The sequence below is a fragment of the Scomber japonicus genome, chromosome 20, assembly GCF_027409825.1.
Source record: "Scomber japonicus isolate fScoJap1 chromosome 20, fScoJap1.pri, whole genome shotgun sequence".
NCBI lineage: Eukaryota > Metazoa > Chordata > Actinopteri > Scombriformes > Scombridae > Scomber > Scomber japonicus.
Window position 1 is genome coordinate 24,103,375 of NC_070597.1, and position 24,951 is coordinate 24,128,325.

Sequence of the window (24,951 nt, forward strand, 5' to 3'; positions counted from 1 at the left end):
TCATTTCTTGATCACTTTTGCTACTTAGCGATCTTAAAAACACATATTAAATATAATTAATGCTCCTTTGGCCTTGGCTTACAAAGGCTTCTGCACCATCTGCTGTAATTGACCCTCTCTTGAGTTTATACCAGTTAAAGAAAACATGAAGTTTCAGCTGCATGAGGCTACAGCTGAGTCTGAGCATCGGTCCAGACTGCAGTTTGCCCTCGGCTGATTCTTTTTATGCTGGATGGATTCCACACTCAGCATGTCTCCACTCCTCTCTTTACTGAGGTGCCCAGAGGCCAAAATAAATACAAGTGGAGGAATCAAACTTCTTCACATGTGGGTGCACTAAGGTGTGAATATGCTGTACTGGCGTGTCCTGATGAAGGTCAGCCAAACCAACTGGATTAAAGATTTCATGAGCCAGACTGTGCAGAAGTTATTGAAGGCTTTCCAAGGATGAGGAGCGGCTGTGGCCGCATGGTATTCATGACCAACAACATTGCAAGGAACGTTAAAAGTGCATGTTAGTAAAAACTACAGCACATCCCATGTCAGCGGAAAACAGAAACGCATATCTGCCAACATTTAGGTTTAAAATAAAAGTGTTTATTCTAGTGGGGATGAGAGTACTTTATCAGACCATCTATTTAACAACCAGAAAACATGTAGAAAAGCAATATTTTCAACTGCTTTGGGCTTTTTTGGGGTTGGATATTGTTTCTGTTGTACTCACCAAAATCATAGAAAAATCTAAGAAATGCGGCAACATAGCTGAAACATAGTCTGAAGGTATCATTCAAATGATTATATAAGGTTCTAAATAGATTAGTTTATCTAAACCACTTTATTTGGAAATAAACCTGAAAGTGAGCGCATCAAAAATGTCAGTAATAATCCCACAGTGGGCATGTTTGGCACCTCTCCAGCAATGAGACTTCATTCACACTCAGCAAAGCATGATTAACTATTTTATATAAATAAACTTGACAGGATATATATTGAAATTAGGAAATATATATTTACTTTTTTAAGAATTTTGATATTACTTCAAGTGAACAGTATAATATTAATCTTAACTAATAGTATGTGACAGTATTTGCTAAAGGCTGCCGTCACAGCTATGACATTATTAAAGATCCCCTTCAGACATTTATTAAGATATTTAAAAAAAAAAATACTCTGGTTGCAACAATATTATGTGTCTGATATGTTTCTTTTAGTTTTTTTTAACAATGCAATTATCTTGTCAAAATCCTGAAAATGGCATCTCCTGCCAGAATTTATGAATATGTAAAAATGTTTTGTTTCATAAGTTTAACAGCTGGACACAAGATGTTTACTACTTCACTGTAAAGTCCATTCTCAGTATTTGTGCACTATAAAAATGATCAAACAATGTGAGTGATGAGTGATTGACTGAGTTTCCAATCAAGAGCCCACAAGCTGTCTCTGTGCTGAATGGTATCACTACACTGAAACCGATCGAACAACTATATAAAAAATCTATTAAGGTATTCGCCAGAAAATCATATTCTTCTCATCACTGTCCAATTCTTGCCAGGCACATCTTCTTGAGTTTTGGAAATCTTAAAAGTTTTAAAAACAGTTGCCTTATCTATAAAACCCTCAATGGGCTGGCTCCTCCCCCATTAGAGGAATTTTTTTAGATGGAGAGACAACACACTCAGCACCAGATCTGCCTCCAGAAGGGACTGTGAGGTGCAGTTCAGACGTAGCCATATAGGCCAAAACTCATTAACTGTCAAGGGCAGTGCATGTTGGAATAGTCTCCCAACTCCGATCAGAGATAGTTCCACTTTTACTGCATTTAAAAAACATCTTAAAGAATGGTTACTGTCCCACCAAATTAGCACTTTAATACAGTATTACTGTAGCCCTTATTTCTCACTGTATCCTATCCTTTACTGTATCCTATGGTATAATTGCTGCTGATCATTGTGCCTTCTTTTATATTTATGCAGGTGACAATACCATGCAGCGTTACCGCTAGCTGCGTGGTATTGTTACCTGTTGTATGTATCTTATCCTTTACTGTAACTTATTGTATAATTGCTGCTAACATTGTGCCTTCTTTTATATTTTTTATAGGACTACGGGTGGAAATTAGCCTTGAGCTAAACCCCGTATATTTACAAGACGTCATTGCACCAATTGTCCATTAATATGCACTGTCCTCGGCAAATAAACAATATAATAATTTCTTGTTATATCAGTAATTGTAGAGAAGCAAAGATTTTTAGCCACTTTAAATCTAATTTAAATGTTTAAATTTAAATAAGGTCCAAGGTTTGTTTTGTTTTCTAGAGGAGACTTAAAGTAAGTAGCCAATGACTTTGGAGTATATTTGCTTTTCTGATTCAATAGTTGAGTAAATGTCTTCCATATTTGTACTCAAAGCTTAGTGCACCAAGCAAGACAACAAGGCTTGTGTGTAAGCAGAATCCCTTAGAGCCTGTAGACCCTTCCAGGCAAATAACCAGCAGGCACCACAACTATGGTAAGAACAGTTGGGTAAGTTGAACTAGAAGTCAGCCTGTAAACTGTGATCAATGCTTAAATCATTCAGTTCGGGTTCCCTTAAGTTTGATTCATCTGGGGGTTTGTATGAAACCTGTTTGATCTGTCTGAACACTTCTTACTTGCCCTGTCTGGCTTTTTCTTTTTTTTTTTTAAAGCAATGTCATCACATTTCGATGTTTCAGTAATCACAATGTTGTAAGAAACCTGAGTCATCCTTTAAAGTCCTCTCTAAACTCTAAACTAGTATGAGACAAGACAGTGTGGCAGATGGCAAAGCACAGGTTCTGGCCTTAGCTCATTAATATGAATGGGCTAAAAGCAACAGATATAAACTGGGAAGTCAGAATTTCCAGTTGGAAATTTCAACTGGAACGCCCCTGAAGTCATATTTCTGCCATGACCTCAAAATCCCAGTCAGCTGCCCGTGCATCAGCAGTGTGAAAGTTGTAGTAATATTCTGTTCATTAGCAGTTCTATCTTATTTGTCTCTCATTAAATCAGTCATACACATGGCACTGTCCAACTTCTATCTGGTGACATTGCTATGATGTCATGTGCAAATACAGCCAAATGTGTTATTTTCAACTGGTGCTACTATCAACGGCTAACAATGGCAAACCTGGCTAGAACTGCTTTTCTGACCTCTTGAACTTCAAGCTCTTTCATCAGGTCCTACTTCCAACTTCCGAAGTAAATAGAAAGATTCCATAAATCAAAAATCCAACAGATAAATGGCTTTTAGCATGTTTTGGTTTTAGTTTTAGCTTTGCTGTCCTTTGAGACCTCTAGATGAATGAGCTCAAATATCGTAACTAATCATCTGCTCTTCAGCTCACTTGACAAAGTGGTCACAATCCTCTTTAAGTTTCCACACATCTCACTAAAAGTGTTTGGTGGCATCTGACGTTCTCAACAAGCCAAACAGTCTAAACCAAAGGGGTAAACACTCCACAGTTTGAAGAAAGGCTGCTGTAAGTACCATAGATTTCAGAGTGATGAAATGTACAAGTAACCGCTCTCCTCCTGCATTGATGAAAATGCTCCGTAGATAAATACAGTTCCAATTCAGTGATATACTGAAGACAGCGAGTTGTTCCCCTTTTTTTTCCAGAGAGCGGGAGCTGATTCAGTGGAGCAGATGAGAGTTGAGCTGGTAGAAAGTGGAGTTAGATTCCACTCAAAGAAAAGGTAGCCCTGGAGATTTAGGGGCGAGAATTTGCTGCACGCATCGTTTGCTTCTTTAATTTAAGGATCCTAACAGGAAGAGTGGTGCTGTATGGCTGAGCGGTTCCATCCCTCATTATAAAGTGGCTGCTTGTCTCAGTCCATAGGCTCGGTCCTATTACTTCCACTGTTGCAGACACAGGTTATTATAAAGCTCTGCAACTTATTCACAACAGGGGTGTTTGTCTGGGAGTGGCTTCTAGTTTTCGGATCGAAAAAGTTGGACAAGGAACATGACATGTCGTGTGGGTGTATTTATGTAGAGGTGGGCTATGTCGGTGTATTTGTATGGAGAAAGGCACTCTGCTGCAGAATCCATCACCGACTGTATACAAATAGCTCATTCCATCATCCTTAATCATTATATGCTTTTCCTCTCTCACTCTTTCCATTGTCTTCACATACTTTCAAAGAATGTCTCTCACCTCCTGACTTTCCTTCAGATTTATCTGCTGTATTTAATCATATATTACTGGTCCTCCTCGCTCGCCTCATGCCCGATTCCTCCTGTTTTTCAATCACTTTGCTTTGGGATCCTATCCAAGCTGTGGCCACAGCCAGAGAGAAAGATAATGCAACCAGATAATGCTTCCAGACAGTCTATTACTCTGATGGCCAGCACAATGATGCCTGTGAGATTTCAGACCAATTTCAAGCTCTTAAAAACTCTGTTTGTACTGTGGGCTCACTACATCGACAGCGCAAAAAGAGTGGAAGAAATCACACGTAAGTGTCCAAAAAAAACAAAAAGGAGACTACCTGTGTTTTGTTTCCAAGCTTGCAAGACTTTCAACTGTTTGTTACTGCTCGTTTTCATCAGCCTCTCAGCGCAGTGATGAAACGACTACCGGCCCGACAGCTTTGCTTCTGTCCATCTGACAGGCCATCCAGATATTGGCATGATTTCTTCCTGTTCGCCCCCCGCTCCCCTCCCCTCCATTCTGTCTCCCTTGCTGTCTTTTTTCTGTCTGGCTCTCTTCATTTTCATTACCTTTCCTGCTGCTTCTTCTTGCTGTCACTCTCACTTTCTTTCACTGTTCCGAGCGCTACCTCCCACTGCCCAACCGCTCTATGTCAGGTGTCATTTCAAGACATGTTTTAAGTCCGAAGAAGAAAGTGGTTTTGACTACTGGTTACCCCCACTGCTGGTCACCTGTAGGCTGTGGCAGGATGTGTAGTGTACTAACTTGTTGATTATTGGTGCATACATGGCAAAGACCGATATTTGACTGATATTGGACGATATTTGGCTGATAAATTGGCCATCATTGTAGATGGCCGATGTCAGCTATTTTTCTACAATGATTCCTTTGTTTCACTGTGGAGTAAATAACAACAAAACATCGGTTATCTGCCCAATTCTTATTTTAAAATTCAGTATCAGTATCAGCACTCAATTTCACAATCCTTACACGTCAGCCAGTTTCTGATCAGGAGGCTGTTTCCAATCAGCAGTGAGTGACTACTGATTGATCAGAGCAAAGCAAAACAGCTACAAGTCAACCACAACCAGTCCTCTATGTACCACATGCAACGCCAAGGGGTTTGGTAATGTTTCCACTAATCATTAAAGTTAATGCATGCATAGTACTGTGTGCAAATGAGTGCTGATTGGTAGGATTGGTTACCATGGTTATTTTATTTATTTTTTAGTTCAAACAAATTGGTTTTTGGGCATACTGTGCATGGGCCATTAGCTGCTCTGCAAAATGACTGAAGACGCTGAGCCACCTCAGAATGTGATTGATTATGTAAATGGTTTCAGGCAGCGACTTTACGCCGCCACAGAGTTGGCAAAAGAAAAAAAAAAGTTTCTTCTGCACAGGAGAAGATGAAACGCCGAGCTGACGGTCATATAGGTGTTTCATCCCCCACACCACTCTCTCCTCAGGATGAACTGTAATCACTTTGATCCCCTAATGTTTCATCTAGCACCACTATAAGGTCAAGAGCTGCCAACATAGAGAGGGGTAAGAGGCAGTGGCTCTTACAAATGGAAGCATACTTTCAGACAGTGTGGAGCTTGAGAAGTTTACTCCTGCTTACTTTCACACTTCCTAACATCTGGCCAATTGCTGTGTGGAGTACACGTTTGTCAGATTGTTTTTATTTTTATTTTAGATTGACGCTTAATGATATCTTTCATCTCAGATTGATCAACTACTTCTCCATCAACAAATCCAGATGAATTGATGAATTTCAACTATCACGATATTTTTGACCAAATACCTCGATAGCAATACTGCAACAATAATGTAGAGATGATTCTTGATGCTTTCACAAAACATTTGCACTATGAGATTTCGGATAAATAATCATCAGTAATGTGGATACAACGACAAAGTGGGTAAAAGGTAAATAACAGAACTAGAACAGTCTGTTAACTTTAGAACATTACATACTTTACAGTAATGCAGCATTTAAAACCAGGAAAACACGACTATAATACCATATCATGATACTACAATATCTTTAATCTAAGACGATGTCTCATATCACAATATCGATATAACATCAATATATTGCCCAGCCCTAAACTGTACACTACATTACATTATCTCCTTCTTCATCTCACTTATTGACAATTTCCAGGAATGTAGAAAATAAAACATGTAATAGAAGCATGTCAAGAACTAATAACTGCTGGGTTGTAAAAATGCAATATAAATGTTAATTTGAAGGGGTATAAATTAAATTAAAAACTATTTAATTTACTGTATGTTCTGTAAAATTTACTTATAAGTTAAAAATATCTCATTCCTGTTACATAATACAATACAATTATTAATGCTGCCATTCAATGTGATGACATTATTTAACATGTGTAACTACTTTCTGAACATATTTGACCCATTTAGAAAGATATTTTTAACATGTTCCATCCTGTACTTATTAGCTTATCAGTTGCTACCAGCAACCAGGGGAAAAAAGGGTTTTTCCTTACATCTGCTAATAGATAGAGACTAGAGCAAGATCTGCCTCTTTAAACCTGGTTGCCACTCTCAGGTCTGAGTCTTGTCACTTGTCTCCACTCTTGCTGCTTTTAACCTTCCTGTTCTTGTCATTAGGAATTAAGGGCAGCGGTAGAGGGCAGGCAGCATATGGTGGCTGGACTGATGAGGGGGTAAAAGAGAGAGAGAGAGAGAGTGTACAAACAAGTACAGTGCACAAGTAGGGAAACATCAGCCATGACAGGCAGTAATGGCTGTCATGGCTGATCACAGGCATCACTGCAGGATTGTTACTTATGGAAGAAAAATAACCACATTCTTCCACATCCACATCTTTATTCTATTTATAGTTTTTTTGTTTTTTTAGCAATGATCATTCAGTACATTTACATTCTGCAACTGCTTCTAAATATTAAAACACCCACAGGAAATTCTGTGTATGTGTCAATACATACACCCTTGATTTCTGACTGCCTTCTCTCAGCCACAATGTAGGCTGAGAGGCGAGCAGCTGAAATAAAATAGTAGTAATAAACATCAGAAATCAAAAAGGGACATATCTATATTTTATATTTTTTGGCTCCATAATGGTCCCCCCATATCGCCGTATTTATTTGTCAGAACACGTCTCGTCCTGCACCTCAGCTTGTTCAACAAGCCTCCAAACACTCACCGATACATATTTTAAGCTTAACTCTGGGGCTTGTATTATTAAAATGCATTTGCTGTTGGCACCACTTAGAAGCTTCTTAGAATCTTGTTTTTGCTGACCTCCAGTAGTTGAACCTGTCACCTTGGTGTAGTGTAGTGGTGTAACTCCAGGGTGTGGCAGTACACAGTGACATCATGCTACTTCAGTGTTTGTTTTTTTACCTCCTTCCTTTCCCTCTCTCCTACTTTGCATTTTTCTTTCCTTTCAACTAATCTGACAGCATGAAAATCCTACAAACTACAAACTGTTTTTCCCCACACACAACAAAGCAAAACTTTAACTTTTTCTCACAGTTACTTCTGTTTATGCAAATAGCTGACTACATGTGAGTGTCACAGTGCTCGGACTGGTAATTATTTGTGACTAATTAAGCTTTCTCACAGCTGGACTTGTTTTTGCCTCTCCAAATTAGGACCTTTTGACTTTGGATGGAAACCGGAGTTATCGCAACTACTTAAGAGTCAAGCAAGGATGACTCGGTCACATTGCTGGTGTCAGCACTCTGCTCACATAAGTGTTTCAGGCATTCATGCAGTCCCAACTAATTGATATGTGTTAGGGAGCGGGATATGCTGATGTGCCAAAGTCATTAGCTGAAATGTGAGGAATAATCATTTTGTTTCAGGGCCATAGGCCAAAAGGAAGAGAGGCCTCATTCTAATTCTCCAGCCAACCGAGCCACAAAGTGAAGTAAGCTCACCTGGATGTGATCCAGAAGCTCTTCTTGGAAGTCAAACTCTCCTTAGTTTATCTGAGACATGCTTCAATATCCTCCAGGCTGATTTCAATAGGTGCACAGATCATTAAGCGAGGTCTCAGGAGTGAGTTCAAATGAATCTACAATCAGTTTGATAAAATGCTTGAAAAAAACAAAAACAAACACACACTGCTATCTGCCCATCTGTTTAGCAAAGTTTTCCCTTAGCGAAGTACATTTGGATCAACGTTATACATCTATGTGGCTCTTATTTCATGTCCAAGTGTGTTTGCCATGTATGCATAGATGTGAATCTATATTTCTACTTTTGATATGCATATGGAAACAGTTTTTGACTTTGTAAACTTCATTCTCCCCACAGTTAACTAGACTCTGCAGGTCACTTGTTTTCCCACTGAGTCAATGTGACTGTACATACAGTAGTCTACAATACCTGAGAAATACAGCCGCTGTGGATTACCATAATCAGGTCTTACATGATTGTGTGATACAACTGGGCTTAATTCACATGGCAGCGGTGATTACATTACAGCAATTTTGTGACCCTTTTCCATTTGCACAATTTGTCTCATGAAAAAGGCTTTAAGCCCTGTGAAAAATTGCCTTTGTGCCTCATCTTTTCATGCCGCCTAAACCAGGGGAAATTGGGTCACAGGAAAAATATGAATGAAACACAGAGCGAGCCGATTCGGTTGCCAAGGAGTCCCTGTGACGTGTTAACTTGGAGAGAAAAGCAGACGGGAAAACAGGTTTTTACACGGAGGAAAAAGGGGAGCATTCAAATGCGCGATCCAAGCTTCGTAATTGTAGACCGTGAGGGACCGAGCCCTCATGTTAGACGCCTGTGTGACACATCTGGCTGTGATGTCTCAGTTCTGTGTGAAGGGCTGGGATGAAAGCACTAGGAAGCACTCCAGGCTATTTATCCTGCTCATGCTCAGATCTGACCCACAGCACTCTACAATTTGCTATTTTGTTTCTGTGACATATTTCAAAAATGATTTTAAACATAAATCATAATAATCACGGTGAGATTAACCCACTAGGGGGGCCCCGGGACAAAAATGAGTTGTGGGTCCCCCACTTACTCCCCTCTTTATTCCACACTCCTCCTACTACCTGGACCTCATTTGGGATCATTCAGCACACATTAATTCAGGAAATTGTACCATGTAATTTCAATAATCAACACTCAAAAGGTCTTACAACTGTATTTTACATATTCCAAAAAACCTGCAGAATAGGACTTTCAGGGTTTTATTTTATCTAACTAAAGCTAAACTGTTTAGACCTATGCTTTTCCTTATTTCCAGTCATCATCATCATCATCATCAGATGTTCACTTTAAACTTGGCAAAGTGGCAAATAAAGAGGTAAATATACACAACAGTAATCCATGTGAGTTAAAAAACACATTAGTTTCACTACTCTGAACACTCAGTTTGCAACTGTGTTTTCTACTTTGTGTCTGAGCTGATGTCAGCTTGTGACTCCATGCAGTGGAGCAGTTCACCATTCTCTTTCTCCGCTAACATTATGGCTCTTTAAAAAAAATTATATTTTGTATTATATTTTGGGGCTATTTACACCAAACCATACTGGAATCAACATGCATTTTTCCATTAACTGTCATGGAGAGTGGAGTAAGTGGACACAAATGCAGAGACCAAAGTGAAAGCAGGGCTAGAGGAAAAAGGTCTCCATTTCTGAACCATGTGTACAAAAGAAACAAATATCAGGCTGAGCAGAACAGAACAGACTTGACCAAAACTACCCAAAGCTAGCCAACACTAGCCTCAAGTAGCCCAAAGTAGCCAAAGCTAGCCAACACTAGCCTCAAGTAGCCCAAAGTAGCCAAAGCTAGTCAACACTAGCCCAAAGTAGCCAACACTAGCCCAAAGCTAGCCAAAAGTAGTCAAAGCTAGCCAACACTAGCCCAAAGTTAGCCAACACTAGCCCAAAGTTAGCCAAAAGTAGCCAACACTAGCCCAAAGTAGTCAAAAGTAGCCCAAAGTAGCCAAAGCTAGTCAACACTAGCCCAAAGTAGCCAAAGCTAGCCAACACTAACCCAAAGCTTGCCAAAGGTAGCCAACACTAGCCCAAAGTAGCCAAAGCTAGCCAACACTAACCCAACGTAGCCAACACAACACTAGACCTGACATAGGATGGAAACAAGGACTGAACAGAAAACCAAGACCTAAATACTAACTGAACTAATAAGTCAAAGAGGAACAAGTGGCTAGACAAGGTCAGACTGGGAGTTGATAGGGAGAACACTGGGGCAGGGCGGGGCGGGGCAGGGCAGGGCTGACAATACTGATACAGGACAGGTGTGAAGATAAAAATGGGCACAGAAAGGAAAACACAGAGCAAAGTGAATATCAAAACCCAGAAAACACACTCTTACACAACCTAAATTTAATTAAGCAAAAGCACTGAACAAAAGAAGTACAACACTGGAAACCAAGAGAGCAAACACAGTCCTAAATCCATGAGGCCATGGCAATTACACAGCAGGGAAAAGTAAAATTGTAGTTTACCTGTTGCAGGTGTGCTGGTTGACTACAGCTCTTTATCAGATACCATTATCATCACTTTTGCCATTCCTGCTTGTAATATTCTGCAAATGGTCCATTGAACAAAGAGCTCCAAACATTTCCATTTCTTAGTGTTTCAACTGTTTGTTTGTTTTTTAGCGAAGCTCTGCTAATTTGGTGAGAAACACTTATCATTTCCTGTAAGTTCTTCACAATAAAAGTCTTCCACTATTTAACCATTTAAAAGCTTTTAATGTGAAGCAGTTAAGCAGGAAATGTTGGATTTTCATCAACTGTTTTTTTTAACTGTGAACATGCAAAGCTACTCCAGTGGACTCCTACAATAAAAAATATAGAACTATTAATGACCATAATAGATCTCGTCTAAAGGAATAGTTTGACATTGTTAACAAACATTTTAAGAAACATCTGAAAATCAACACCTCTAAAGCTAACCAATTAACACATTATATTTCATTTGTTTTATCCAATCATATCATGAATAATTAATAATAATTACCATAATCACTTTTTATTTTAGTGGTCAGAAAATCAGAAACCTATGGGTTTACTGTAAGGACAGGCTTAATGTTATATATTAAGTAAGCTGTTTATTTCAGTCAAATCTGTACCCCCAAACTATGAACTAAATGCTTATTATATGCAGAAAATGCTATGTGTGTGTGGGGTGGAGGGTCGGAGGGATTAAGGAGGTTGGCTTGGGAGTAATTTAGAGGTACCTTTGATGGAGCTGGACTTATAATAACCAACAAATGACTTTTGCTGTTGAGTAATTACTTTTTTCAATTAGGTATATGTAATGAGTAATTGATACATTTTTCAAATAATTTGCCCAACACTGCTTATATAACATAACAGCCGGATACAGTAACTTGCTGTCACAATGAGGTTGCCAGGCAACGAAGCAAAGATATTGCACAGAAGTGCTGGGTGGATGGATAAAATGTTCATCATGAAATAGTGCAGCACCTCACTCTTGGCAAAAGTGAATTACCATGTTCCCCAAAATTATTCCTATACCTTCCTATACCTTTATTCTTTATCCCATTTCTTTATCCTGTTCCTGTACATAGCAAACAAGATTATGCTACTGCAGCCACTGCTGTATTTTATATACAATAGAGGAGATGTCTCCATTTTCTGCATAAAATATGAACATCGGATCACATAAACAATCTGAATGAAACGCACAGAGAGAGCTTATTTGGTTGCCAAGGAGTCTCTGTGATGTGTCAACATGGAGAGAACAGCCAGCATGCAGAGGAGGAAAAGAGGTTTTACATGGAGGAAGGGGAACATTCAAATATGTGATCCAAGCTTCATAATTGTAGATCGTGAGAGAAATGTTTAAAAAAAATTCTGAACCCAGTTAGTGTTTGTTGTAGTCAAATGACACCTACAGGCAGGTTGAGATACTGCACCCTTAACATCACCCCAAACTGCGGTAGCCAAAACTGTTTGTTTGTTTTAATGAATGTCTATTTAATGAAATGTATGCATTATTTAATAGTTTAAAAGGATGCTATTAACATTAGTTAATACATCAATAGGCATTAACTAAAAGTTACTTAATACCACAATAAGCATTATGTAACTGTTAACCATTTCTTGTTAACATTTATTAAGGTTTACATGTTAAGGTTCTAACAAATATTAGTAAATGGTTCATAAAGATGTTATCAACCATTGTTATCAACATTTATTTTTGGTAAAGGTTGAGATCAGTGGAAATACTCCATAGTCTTAATGTACAGGTTTGCTTGTTCCTTTCTTTATCTTTATGTAGACGTTCCTTAACTCATAGCCAAACCTATACATTGTTGTTAATGTTATATGAGCATTATTCAACCATAATTGGACATTTGTTAATGCTCTTTGTGACCCTTATGGTAAAGTTGAAAATGTGTATCCCTTAAATAACACTTCATAAGTGCTAAAAAACCCATTACTATTACTACCTTAATTCACTATGTATTCTCTTTGTGACCTTTGTAAATTTGATGCAATCACACAGCTTTTAAATTCCAAATTGAAAAAGATGAAGACTTCATGCTACGTGTTAAAAGAAAATGCAATCATTGTGTTTAAGAAATGTAGCAGTAACAATGTTCTTATGGAAAAGGAATAATGGAAAAATGATTGAAAGTGAGAAAGTAAACTAAATTTTCAACTAAAATTGAAGAGCCCTCAAGAGAAGTTAACCGTAAAAACATGATCTCTAAAAATGGGACTAATTAACTTGGTCCAACATGAACACCATAAGCAAACGCCTGAACGAGTCATCTGGGATGTTAAATGCTTTTTTATGGGCTCTTCATTCTCCTTCTTCTGCCTTATGCTCTCTGAGGTTGCTTTGTCGGCTTTCTTGCATCGTTTTTGCAATGTCCGCAAGCTTTCGCCTACTGAACTGTTGAACAAGCTGTGCGCCACATCAGCTAGTTCACCAACTAACACAAGCACGCAATCAGAATGAGAATAAGCTCACTTGAATAATGAATGTGAGACATGTGTCAAATGTAGACTCTGGGATGTTGCAACATGAGGTTTGGGAAATGAGATTCAGTCATCCAAATGTTTATGAGGTCTCCTGAATATTAATGCTTCAGATTACTACATTACTGTAGGTGGGAAATGACTAATCAATACATGCTGCTAGCAATCTGTCTGTCATCAGCACCCACGACAACCCACTACTTTGGCAGTACATCATAGGATATACCTTTAAAAATCATACTTGTTTTCATTTTCAACATGACTTGACTTGCTTCTTCTCTCCTTTTTAACCTTTTGCCCCTCCTTCTTCTTCAACGTCCTCCACTTTGTCTCCATTGTAGAATCAGAGTTGTTTTTTCTTACTTAATTCTTTCTTCAAATATTCTTTCTTCCTCTCTTGTGATCTTCACCATAGTGTCTTTGGAATAGTTTTCCTTTTCTGAGACCTAATGAACTGAGTGGGATACATCAATTTCTCTTTCATCTCTTTCTCTTTCATCAAAGTCAAGCAAAAGTAACAGATGCAAGCATTGACGGATAGTTTTACACACATTGTACACTCAAATGACAACAAAACCCAAATATGATAGGGCACAATTAGTTCTAGGGCCTTAAAATCCGTTTGAATGTTTTCCAGATCCATAATATTTTTTCCCATATTCAGTGTTTTCCATTTTAATTTTCGTGAATTCTGTGTTTTCACATTTTGTTTGTAGAAAGGTCTAATCATGTGGTGGATGAATTAAATTCCAACAATTCTTACAAGTATTCAAAATTGAATTAAATCAAATGAATATTTATTAATGAAATTGTAATGATGCAACACAACATTTTACTCTTTTTTTTCCTTTTTTAGCAAAAACTGCTTCAATGCACTGCACACTCAGACATTAGCATGAAGAAGTGAAACAGATATGGTAACGTTGGTAAAACAGGCCTATAATGAAGGGATTTGAACAGTAATTTGCTAATCCTCCCAAGGTCAGGTTGAAGCTACTAACCAGCTGTAGGAAGAGGAGGAGCTGAGCCTCATTCAGCATAAGCACCATGAAAAAACACTTATAACTGTAACATTGCATTTTACAGTTGACTCCAATTTTATTATCAAAATCCATGATTCTGTCTGTGCTTTCCACATTGAGGAAATCATAGGGCCCTAAACAGTTGTACCAAGTTCATTACACATTTATGAGTTACATATATATCAAAAATGTATGAATTATTCCATGTGGGAAAAGAATATCTTTCAGGCCTATGTCTTAAAATCAGTCCATCTTCTTTGTCCACACTTCTTAATGTCCACTGTGAATAAAAAGGTTTGGGGCCTGAATTCTAAAAGGAATAAGAAGTCATTTATAATCCTGAATGACCAACTTTATTGGGACAATATCTTCATATAGCAATGTATCTGGAAATAATCATTAAAAATCAAAAGAAACCATTTTTATATGTTTAGGTTTATGGTCTACATGCTTCAGGCAGAAAATCACATGTGGGCAGATTTTTGCTGACTCAGAACTTTAAGAACAGCTATGCCTGATCCATGTAAGACAGTCCAAAAATGGAAGTGGAAACAAACAATTCCCCCAAATCCAAAAACAAGAGTGCTAAAACTTATATTGGTGATGTCATAAGATCTGAGGCAGGAGAGGGACAAGCCCAGTTCTACAATGAAGTAAGATTTTACACATTGGAAGTAATGTGTTGTGTACTTACCACATAAAGAATCAGATTTTAATGTCTATTCCTGCCTGACACTTATATTCTGCACAGATTCTTTTATAACTGCACTAACACCTGTCGTTGTATATCTATCTTCTGCACTTGCACTTCTATTACTGTGCTGCAACTGTATTGTCATTTTATGTTAAGCGCTTTGTGTTGCCCTGCCTATCAAATGTGCTATATAAATAAAGTTTGACTTGACTTTGAGGACCCCCAAAATGTTTATTTCCATTTTTTACATTCAAATGAGCTTTATTCTACAGCAGTGTTCCCAGTTCTGAAACAGAAAATAGACTCATAGACTCAGAACGTTCCCCTGGGTGCTCTCAGTGTCATCTACAGCTCTCCAAATTCATTGTCCATGGAGCAGCTCCAGACTTCATACCTCATTACATCACAAATTTGAGTTTTAACGCTCTAGTGTCTGGATTGGGAGAAAGTTTTTTATGTCCACTGACATTTTTGGACTGTCTCACACAACATGAATAATGTATATGCATTCTGAAAAAGGGACTAGTTCTCATTTAAGCGTTTAAGTATGAACATCGCAAAACACTATCTGTGACTCTAGCTTAAAGTCTCTTTCCTTTGTCAGAGCTTCTACCTCCTTCTCCAGGCTCTGAACCATCAGCTTCTACATGTTAATTTCTCATTTGGTTTTTGGCAGGTTCTGCTTGGACCCAAGCCACAGTCTAATCACCTACAATTAAGACAGAACATATTCCAGCATTAATTCTCTTTTGACTCAGCCTTTAGGCTGGTTTTGGGACCAGCAATAATCAACCCAAGAAGAAGTTTATGAGTACAATTTAGCATGAATGTTAATATTAATATACAAATGCTAAAGTACAGAACTTTCACTTTGGTTAATGCAATTTATTAACAATTAATCAATTTTTCTTGGTGCCAGACTTACACTAATATCATAAAGAAACCATTCAAAATGATTTCTCTTTTATGTAGACTTAATTAAACCTACTTGTTTTTAGATAACTTTATTTAATTGCTTTGTATTTTTCCTCTCAGCTCCAGAATCTGAGCTTTTTACTGTCATTTGACTGTGACTGTAATAGTGTTTGGTTGCTCCAACTCTTACTTTAACAAATTCTAGGTGTGATTCTGCCATTTATAGTTTTTGTATTTGTGTGAATGACAGCAGGTCCTTATTAATCAGGCCTACAGACAGATGAATGGCAGGCTCACAGAGGTGTACTAAGCAATCTTGGATACACACGCTTTCCTGTCAACCTGTCAGTGGTTTGTTGACCCAGTAATAGGCAGCCACACACAGAACCTGGAGAGAGCATGGAATGGGCCATATACAAGTGGATGATATGGTGACTGAGAGGGAACAGGAGAGGCCCTGCTAAAAGAGCATCTCTCAGTAATTGAGTGGACCTATACATTGGTTAGCAAACTGCCACAAATGTGGTCCCTTTGGGTGAGTAATTAAGGAAATTAAGGATTGGTACCACTTGTAAGAACCACCTGTTACCTCCAATTTCTCTCCAATTGCAAAGCCCTTTTTCTTTGTTGAACAGGAGAAGGGAGAAAAGCTTGTGGACTTTGCAAAATGATGCAATGAAGCTGCCAAGGCCAACAAAGTAACCTCAGAGACCATAAGACAGATGAAGGAGAAGCAAGAGCTTCTGCCATTAAACATCCCAGCTGACTCATCCAGGCATTTGTATTGGTGTTAATGCTGGGCCAAGTTATTTAGACCTCATTTTTAGATATAATGTTTTTTTATGGTTAACATCTCTTGGGGGCTCTTCAATTTTAGTTTTAGTATTCCAAATAAATATCTCCATTATTCCTTACAAAGAAAACTGTTTAATAGCTGTATGATTATATAAAATTTACAAGGGTTACAAAAAGCATTAATACATGGTTAATTATTAGGGGTGGCACAAGATCTTGCAAGACGAAAACGTGAATTTTGTCTCTCGAAGCTATATATATTTATATATTAGAATCGTTTCTACTGTTTATAATTTACTTTTTAGTATTTGTGATTGTATCTTTGTATTATGGTTGTTATTTCCATAAATACCAAAATGATCCATCTATAAAATATCTATATGGGGAAACCTTTTACAGTGCTGCATACTGCATATGATAATTATATATTTAGAAAGTAGAACTAAAGTGATTCATTATCATGAATTTCAAATAAAAGAACAGTCATGTATTTCCTCATTGAAGTTTTCTTTAAAATATAGTTAAAATCTTGTCTCGTCTCGATCTCGTGAACCCAATATCGTGTCTCGTCTCGTGAGCTCAGTGTATCGTCACACCCCCATTTAATTATGGTTAAGTAATTTTTTCTTAAGTAAGTTTTTTTCAGCACACTTTTTTCAGCATTTATGAAGTATTACTTAAGGGACACATTTTTTAAACTTCACATTAAGGAAAATAAAGAGCAATCAAGTCAAGTAATTCTTGCTTAATGCACATGTATGCAAGTTATGAGTTAAGGAACATCGTCATGAAGATAAAGGATCAAGCGAATCTTTACATCAAGATGATGAAGTATTTCCACTGATCTCTTACCAAAAGTAAATCATAAGTTGGAGGATGAACAAGCAAGTGGACAATTGTTACCCTTAAATAGACATTTAATTATCTTTAATTGTGAAATGACATACTGAAAGTTGTCCATGAGGTTGTGTATCAGCAGCCATCAGTTCCTCTCCAACAACCACAGAGAACAAGCAGTCCCTCTTCATCTGAAGTCTTCCTCAAAGCTAACAGGAGAATATCAGATAAACATTTGATTTGAGGCTAGTGAGTGCAAAGTTAGCTCCCACAGGCTAACTATCACAGTTACAACCTTCTGAGCCCATTTTTAAGCTCCATAATAAAGAATAATGTTACTATGCTTTAAGTTTAATACAAAGTATACTTTACTTTAACTTATGTTAAAGTTGAAGTATGTAACTCTGACACCAAGTGTTTAGAAATGGTACTGCGGCCCACGTTCAAAACACTGAAGAGAGCTGTTTCTCCTCGCTCCCTCCCTTGCCAGAGTCTACTTCACGCGGGTTGCCAGTTGTTGGACGTGATCCTGCATATCCTCCTCCGTATCATCGGGTGCAGCTGAGTGCTGTATGACGCTGTAACCGTCTCCATGTTTCAAAGGCATCTCCTATACATACCCTTGTTTTTTTTCTCAAATTGTCATGACGTATTTGAGAGTCATAATGATGCTTTTTTGGTTTTGTAACATCAGACATTATCTGCAGTGTTCCTAGCTGCAGCTCTGTGGCAACTGGCAACCTGGCTGCTGAAACACTACTGACTTGGTGATTGGTAGCTAGGTGGTGGGTGGAGCATCAGGCCAAAACACAGAATGACAACATAAACATTATTTGAGGGCTGCAACTGAGCTTTTCAATTGTGAATATTCTGGCTGGACTACTACTGTCAGTAATATCAGTGTTTGAAATGAACATGATTCCTTAGTGTCTGATTACATTTTAGGGCCATTTTATGATTATTTTGAATATATTTGTTACATGCAGCTACTTTAAATGTGCACACAGAGGTAACTTTACTAACCTCTTGTCAAAGTTCACTTAGCATGGTGGCTATAGCGATTAGCATGTACGATTGGTGATTAGCATATACGATTAGCGATTAGCGTGCTAATAAACATTAATTTAGTTATTAAAACTTTTCCATAATACAAGCAACAAATTACCAGAAGACAGACAATGTTACACATCTTAAATATGAGTGTTCTTCTTTGTCTATTACTATTTATTTTAAAAACAACAGTAGTAATTTTACAAACTAGCTTGCATTTAGGATAGCCTATTTAGTTTTATGCCCTTTCGGATCAAACTGATTGACTTCAGCTCAGCCATTAAAGCTGATAAAGTCCAGCCTGGAGTCACCATGCAGCCTGTTGCCTAGAGGTGAGTTACACACCTGCACCCATGCAGGCGGAGAGTTCCAGTCCTCTGAAATGAGGCCAACGCGGAAGTAACTTAGAGCTGCATTCTATCAAAAGGCCACCAGGGGGCGACCGTTTTGTGTTCAAAATGACTTCCGTCTGTATACAAGTCAATGGAGAATTCACCAACTTCTCACTTGATTTCTAACCTCAGTAAACGTTTTCAAAATGTGTTTATGGTCTGTATCACTAGTTTAAAGCCTTCTTCAATGCAGTCTGGTGTTCATTTGTGAAATTTTGGCCCCTGATTTTATATTTGACGATAAAGCAGGGTATACATTGGGGCGTGACTACATCGTGATTGACAGGTTGATTGACCAATGTCCTTGAGATCCAGCCCTCGCAACCAATCGCAACCTCCCCACTCTGCCGTTGGCTCCGCCAATGACTCCGCCTCATGTCCATATGAGTAGAATCCGTGCTCTTTTTTTCCTGGCATGCACCTGAAATTTTCAAGATGACGCTGTCCAGATCCGAAACTATTGACTTCCAAGCAGCAGTCCACAAACCAATGGGTGACGTCACGGATGTTACGTCCATTTCTTTTATACAGTCTATGCATCCATGTTGAATTTGACTCTAACTGATATATTTAATCTGATTTCTCATCTTCTTGTTTAGTTTTAACACCACAAATTAGTGTGCAGGACTTGTTTGTAACATCTTTCTAAAATGTGCTTATCTCCTTCCTCTCTCAGGTCTCCAGTAATTCTGGGACTTCCTGTCTCAGAGGCTGCAGACATGTGGTCTCTGGGTGCTGTTCTAGCCACCCTATACCTCGGCAGCATCCCGTTCCCTCAGCACTGCCATTATTACCTGGTGTATAATCTAACACATCTGGATATATTTGTGCAGCTCAGTGTTCAAACCCAAACAGAACTGTGGTGTATCTTGTTGGCTGATGTGATTTGATATATTCAGCGGCATCCACACATTTCTATTTTAGCCCGAGCCCGGACAACAGAAAACCAGCATGGATGCTAAAGGTATGAAAGTCTGGCCTGCAGCTCATAAAACAGATTGGATTTTGTCCCTCTAATATTGAAGCTTTGAAAACGTTGCTCACATTTATTTTCTGTTGATTCAGACGGCTGATGAGTACAAGGCTGCGACTGGCTTCCTGCCACAGAACCACAGCGGCAGGTCCAGGTTCAGCAGACTGGATAACCTTGTGAATGTAGGTGGTCCTCACTTTACTGTACATGTACAAGCAAACACTGAATTAACAGCAACACTCTGGAAGTAAAGAAGCAGATTCACCTGAACCACTTTGTTTCCAAATGCAGCTGCACTTGGAGGAGGAGGAGAAGATAGAGGAGAGGACAGTGTTTGTCTCACTGCTGAAGAAGATGCTGTGTGTGAATCCTGACAGGAGAGTCACCCCAAGTCAAGCTTTGACTCACTTCTTTATAACCAGGAGCCAGCCGGGTGACCATGATGATGACACCACCAGCTCTCAATGAGTGATCATGTGGTTGAGTTCGTGCAGTTAGTAGATGTAAATGTAATGTTAGATAGAAACTGTGCTGGATAGATGGATGTTAAATATACTGAAGGATTAATTCACTCATTCCTCTGTTGTCATTCTTCATCCAGTGAGACAGCAGCAGTGGACCTAGTTTCCATCCTGACTGAAAGACAGCGACTCTATGCTGGGGTAGTATCATGTTTTTAATGAACACAGATGGTGTTACTTCTATTGGGGAAGGCATCACTTTATATAATGTCACAATGCAGGATTACCTGACATATGTGTTCAATGCTGTTTCAGATTGCTCAGATGGCATCACTGATGCAGCTGATGAAGATTATGTCACCTCCACCTCCACACATGAAGGATCCTCTGCAGCTGTACCGACTGAACTGTACAACCCCGTCACAGCTGATGAAGATCCAGTCACTGTGTGCTTAGCTAATGAAGATCCAGTCACTATGTCCTCAGCTGATGAAGCTCCAGTCACTGTGTCCTCATCTGATGAAGATCTAGTCACTGTGTGCTCAGCTGATTAAGATCCAGTCATTGTGTGCTCAGCTGATGAAGATCCAGTCACTGTGTCCTCAGCTGTTGAAGATCCAGTTTCTGTGTGCTCAGCTGATGAAGCTCCAGCAACTCCTGCACAGACTTATCCAGATGAAGCTGCTCCAGCTGATCTACAAGCAGTCATGGAATCTGATGCAGTGTCAACCACCAGCTCCAGAAACAGAGAAAGGAGTTTCTTCAGCAGGATGTTTAGAGCCCTGAGCTGCTGTTGCTCTGCACCTGTTGCAGAATAATTGCATGTAAGAACTATCTATGTCATTAAAAATAAACCATGCAAAGATCAACTCATTTGAATGTGTGTGTTTTCTGTAAGAGACTGTACAGCTAAATATATATATATTATCACTTATGGCACTTCTATGCCGTCACTTCACATGTTGATGAGAAAATGTGTTGTAAGCAGCAGCATTGTGGAATATGTGTTATCTTGTGTCTAGATATCTACTAGACTCGTGGACGTCTGAAACGTCATATTCGCTCAGATCAACTTTAAATACATTTTTGTACACAAGGAAGACTGTGGATTTTGTCCATCACTTACATTATGAGTGCATTATGAAAGGATCTTTTAATGGTCAGTATGAAAATTATATTTTCCCACATTAACTATAGCCGACCCTAACCCTAACCCAACCCTAACCCTAACCCTTTTACTCACAGTTACTTTCCAATGATCAAAAACAGGACAGGGTCTAAGTTAATTAAAGCATACCAGTGCTCACTGCAACCAAATTGAACACACTAGAGTTGACACATGTCAAGTTTCAACAAGTACAATCACTGCAATCAATGAACAACCATGTCACGCCTTAAGCCTACCAGCCGCCTTCAATCCAAAAGGGAAACAGGTCTAAAAATACACAAAAACAATAAATGTCACACACATTAATGTTACACATTCAAATATATCTATATCTGCCGAACCTCACAAATTGATGCACCTACCCTTTTTTACTCAGTGGCACCTGCCACATGTATAAATTAATATCTTAATTAACATGAACACCATTCGTAAATGACTACTAGGCACATTATTTAACTGTATATTCATGTTAGTTAACACTCATTAAGAATTAACAAACTTTTAGTTAATGTACCCTTATTGTAAAGAAAGGAGGGTGGAAATAATATATGCAGATATGCAATAACAAAGCATAGATGTTTCTTATATTGCCTCACACATTTCATTGTAACTGGTTAAAATTGTGTTCTTCTTTTTTGTGATCACAGTTAAAGCTTCAGTAAACTCATGCCCAACAAGTAGTGTAGTCTATAGAGTTTTTGTGTCTGTCTAATAAAGCACTGTGACACATCTGTCAGGGCAGAATAAAAATGTTAAACTTATTCTCTTAAGGCTGGAGATAGCAGACAAGATTAAACTACTGCAGACATTGCTTACTATATGAAATCTAATGGAAAAAAGTTTCAGTTTTTGTTGTACAGAATATGAACAAAAAATCAGCAAAGGGAGGCCATCTGTCACCAGTGTGGTCAATGCCACAGTTACAATTACATGCTCAAGTTACATCAACTAGGGTCTACGGTATTGGCAGACCACATCACAGTAACCAGAATGAAAGTCCGTACTGAAAGCTATCACATTTCTCAGAATGCTCAAAGTGAAATAGAGTAAGCCTACACACATCGACACTGCTAAACTGCAGCATTTCATCAGTAATCCTCTTCCCAGTTTAATTAAATCTATAGTTACGGTTGTAGAGCCCAAGCGTGGCTCACAGACAGAAGCAGTGGAGAGCAGATTGAGGGGGGTGGTGGGACTGGGTGGTGGAGTCCTCCTTTTTGAATGGCCCTGCTATCACTTAGCAGAGATTGTCTGCAGTGGCTTGATAACTGGATGAATCCCTTTAATCTATTTTCATGTATCCCTGATCCTCTCACTGGTGTTTCCAGTTTGCTGCCAACTACACACCACATATACACTTCCTGTTTCATTCACCGGTAAGTGACAACTACTGAATGTAATTCTGGGATTGTATTGTTGCTGTCCAGGGGTGAAGCCTTTAGGGAAGAGAAGTGATAAATTCCCTTTACTACATGTCGACTTTGATATACTTTTGGAAGATAAAGACCATAGTGTCACCGAAAAAAAGAGAACACAAAGTTGGCTCTGCATCTAAAAGAGTTCACCTCTAATGAACATGAATGCAGTGGCAGGCAAGTTTAAAGTTTGGTAACTGTCCCACTGAGCATAGCTGTTTAAATTTGTTTAAAAAAAAAATTTGGACAGACTTTTCGAGATCTTTTGCTGTGGAAATTAGTAAAACTTTCAAGACTGATTCGATCAGAATTGGCATATTTTGAACGTTCATCTTTCTCTTTAGGGCAACCCATGGCAAAGAGCAGCTTTAGAACCTTTTTCAGACTCATTCCTCCCTCTCTGTTTCCCAACAGTGTCCAAATAAATATTCATCCATCCATCTTCTCCCCAGCAACACTCATCAGCTCCCCCTGATCCCAAGGTATTCCCGGGCGAGGAGAGATATGTAATCCCTCCAACGTCTCTCCCAGTTGGACCTGCCAACCTCTAAACTGTGATTGGAATGAAATCAAATTGGTGAGACCACTTCTGGAGATAGTCTGGTTAGCACTGTAGTCCAATCTTATCTAGATGTAAATGCAGTCTGTAGAGCTTGACCATATTCTTAAGAAAAAAGTCCATTGAGTCCTTAAGAGTGGCTATCACGTCTTTTCTCGCAAAAAAACGATTGATGTCTGTTCATGGCATTGTTTTTTTATGCCTTTTATTGTAGCAACCGTGGAGAGATGGCAGGTAACGAGGGAAGACTGCAATAGGCAACGAGGGCAAAGTAACAAAGGCCTGCTGTTGGCTGCAAACCATGAGATGTTGCATTTATGTGTCATACATCATTGGGTCATTGGGCCTGCATTGCTGCCTTTGACCTGATACACCATGTTTACTGGCAAATGTGACAACAATCACAATGCATGCAGAATAGAATGAACGAGAAAACCCTGTAGATTAGATGTCATCATCCACATAATGTATCCACATAGAAATGTCAAGCTAATAGGTGTAAACAGCGTCTTTATGACTCATCAGTTGCATTGTGGAAGTATTCCAGCAAACCCTGGCCAGATAAAAATTGTGTGAATGTGATAAAATTGTGATTAAGTTGTTGCTCTTCTGTAGAGCTGATGTGCATCAACTGCTTGAAGGCAGTAGTGAATCCTAATGAGTAGATACCCATCCACCCACGATAAGGCAGTGTTCTGACCAAAATCAGCCCTGCATTTAAAAGAGTGCAAGGGGCTGCACTGGTTGGGCATGTTGTTTCAGGTAGCAGTGAGACAATGAAATACAATCCAGGATGTCAAGTTGGAGCGACACATTAATTAATCTAAAGGCTTATCAGATGCTGAAACAGCGCACAGTGGTTTGTAATACTCACAGACAGGATTTTACAACTGAAAAGTTTCATGGTGGCAACTGTTTCATCTTTCGTTATGATCATGAGGGAAACAGTCGAATATGGCGTTCACTTTACAAAGTAATCCACCAGAAATATACACTTGCTGGCACGTGATTGGTCAATGCAGCACCTTGCCAGATGATGTTGTGTTGCATTGCATTGCAGCAAAATATTAAGTATGTTAAACTTATTTGCCAGACAGACACTGTGAGTCCTTGCAGTGGTACCCCAACTGCATCAATGCATTTCCCCATTACAATGAATGAAAGGGCTGATGTGGGTATATGAATGTCCCCTTAATGCATATCAAGATGGTGCTGGTATTTAGTAGCATGCTATAGTAGCTAGTTAATGTTCAACATATTAAGATGCTACATATTATTATGCTACAATCTACATGTGCTTTTTAGCTAATCTGTTACATTTTAACATATCTACAGTTAGAGTGATCAGAATGCTTAATTTTACTGTTAGCATATAAGCAATACCATTTCATCTTATTTCAAAGGGATTAGGTTTAGAACTACCTATCATGAAATGTTGGTTGAAATAAATATAAATTTGGACCTTTAGCTAGCAGTACATGA